Source organism: Montipora foliosa, chromosome 2 (assembly GCF_036669935.1).
Source record: "Montipora foliosa isolate CH-2021 chromosome 2, ASM3666993v2, whole genome shotgun sequence".
NCBI lineage: Eukaryota > Metazoa > Cnidaria > Anthozoa > Scleractinia > Acroporidae > Montipora > Montipora foliosa.
This window is the reverse complement of record NC_090870.1, coordinates 30,290,173-30,292,546: the sequence shown is the minus strand read 5'-3', so window position 1 is coordinate 30,292,546 and position 2,374 is coordinate 30,290,173.

Genomic DNA, 2,374 nt, shown 5'->3' with positions numbered 1-2,374 from the left:
GTAGGCTGCAAAATGAAGACCAGATTACACTTATTTTATCGAGGCGCTCGGGAGATGGACACGACTTGTAAAAACTATTGGAAATTTGAGCTAAAATGCGAGTGATTTTTCAGCCATTTGATATGAGAATTCAAAAATGCTTACTGTCTATTAAACATTTCTTGTTTGTGGTCCAACTTTTTTATGAACTTGTAGCATGCAAAAGTTCCTTTAAAGAGTAAATTCAGACATTACGTTAATATGTCAAATATAGCGGCAAAGGATTTACTTGGAAATTTGCGCTCTTCTATTTCGTATCACATAATGAGCAGATAATGAGCCATTTTGCTCATGAATATGTATAAATGCAGGCACTCTGGGTTCATGAATCTTGCTTTAGCTCCGCCTCCTCCGTTCCCTTGGGTGTTCCATAAAGGTTGACAATGTACTTTTCAGTCTACCGGATTATGTTATGATCTTTGGCGAACATTTACGATTGAAGCCGACATCCAAAGTCGTAAGTTATCACCAGTGAGGATTTGGCACCAGACCAGTGGTGTTCTCACAGAGGAGATAGTGTTTGCAGTAATCTTTCAAATTCTGCTCAGCAGAAATAGCAAAATGCTGACCTACTCGCTGTTTTCCTAGAAAATGAAGTCTAGGACGCCAACTATCAAAATTCCTGATTTACAGACCATTTCAAGGCTACTGAAACTTTTCAATATACGACCTTCCTTCTCATCTCGCCGCAGTTTAGAAGAGGAGAAGGGGCAAAGGCGAAGCCAATGGCGCCTTAAAACCAGTTGCCCTGGGTAGATGGGGCTCTTAGCCTGTGAAGGCAGCCCATCTAGGGGAAGGTAAACCCTGATTTCAATCCTCCCCTGCCTTGCGGCTATACCTGATCTCAGGAAGGCTTCAGGAGTAAACCTCGAGGACAAATCCGGAGTGGAGCCCCTAAGGCGGATGGCTGGTGCTCAGCACTGCCTTCCTGCAGCTTCTGCAGTGGAACTAGCCCCAAGTTGTATTGGTTCTTCCTTTTCCTTGGACCCAGCCAGTTACACCGAGAGGGGGACACTGTCGTATGGGCAGCCCAGCTTCTCCTTATCTTCCCGCCCAGGCCTTAGCGCAAACTGGAGAGGGCACCCAGCGGTATCGCAAGACTCCAGCACAATAGGGGACGAGGCAGTTTACCGGTTCTAAGCTCCGACTGATTGACGTAAGAAGGAGCGCCATGGGTATCGTCCGACGGTGGGAGAAGCCCTCGCAGCTTCATTGGGTGGCTACTGCCCGCCTCAAGCTGGGAAGCCTCCAGCTAGTAAGGTGCCTCCCCGTCATTTCTTGCCTGCTGTACTGGGTGCGTAGTGCTCAGGGGACCCTCCTGACAAGCGAGCAAGTACTTGCACCAAGCAGTCAACAGCAAAAAACTACGAAGACTCCACTATGTGCCCTGGTCTCTCCGCTGACCTTCAGCTAATGAACGACTCCCGCAAGACCGCCATCATCAACAAGGAGATGGCACGACCCAAAATCGACGTCGCCTGTCTCCAGGAAACCCGGCTGGCCGACAGTAGGTCACTTATGAAAAGAGACTACACCTTCTTCTGGCAAGGCCTGTCCGACGAGCATTGCCTACCTGCCTCGGCCACTTCGGCTTCGGCAGGATGAATGAGAACGGGCAGAGGTTGCTCGAACTCTGCTGTCACCACGGCCTCTGCATCACCAACAGCTACTTTAAGTGTAACGAGCTGCACAAAGTGTCTTTGAGACACGCTCGGTCCTGCCACTGTCACCAGCTAGACCTCGTCATTACTAGGAGAGCGGACCTCAGCATTATCCTCCACACAAGAAGCTATCACAGCGCTGACTGTGACACGGACCACTCGCCAGTTGCAAGCAAGGTCAAGCTAAAGCCCAGAAAGATCCACCACGGTAAGACCAAGGGTCGCCCCCGCATCAACACCTGTGGCACTTCCGACCCCGTTAAGGCTCAGAGCGTCGCTGACAGCCTCCAGGAGAAATTTGCTGTGCAACCAACAACCAGCAACCCCGATGCTAAATGGTCCTTACTGCCCTGGTTGATGCAGCAAACAGCTGGTCGGTTAATATTGACAATGGCCTTGTCCACGGTGTAGTTTTCATAGATCTTAAAAAGGCCTTCGACACCATTGATCACAATATTCTCTTACGGAAGCTCTGTATATATGGTGTCGATACAATCAGTATTAAGTGGTTTGAATCTTATCTTTTCCGCCGAAGTCAGAGATTTAGTCTTGCTGGCCAGTTGTCTAATGCTGCACCGGTTCCTTGTGGCATCCAACAGGGTAGCAACCTAGGACCACTCTTATTCCTAGTTTACATTAACGATCTGCCAAATTGCCTTAGGTTGACCTCCCCA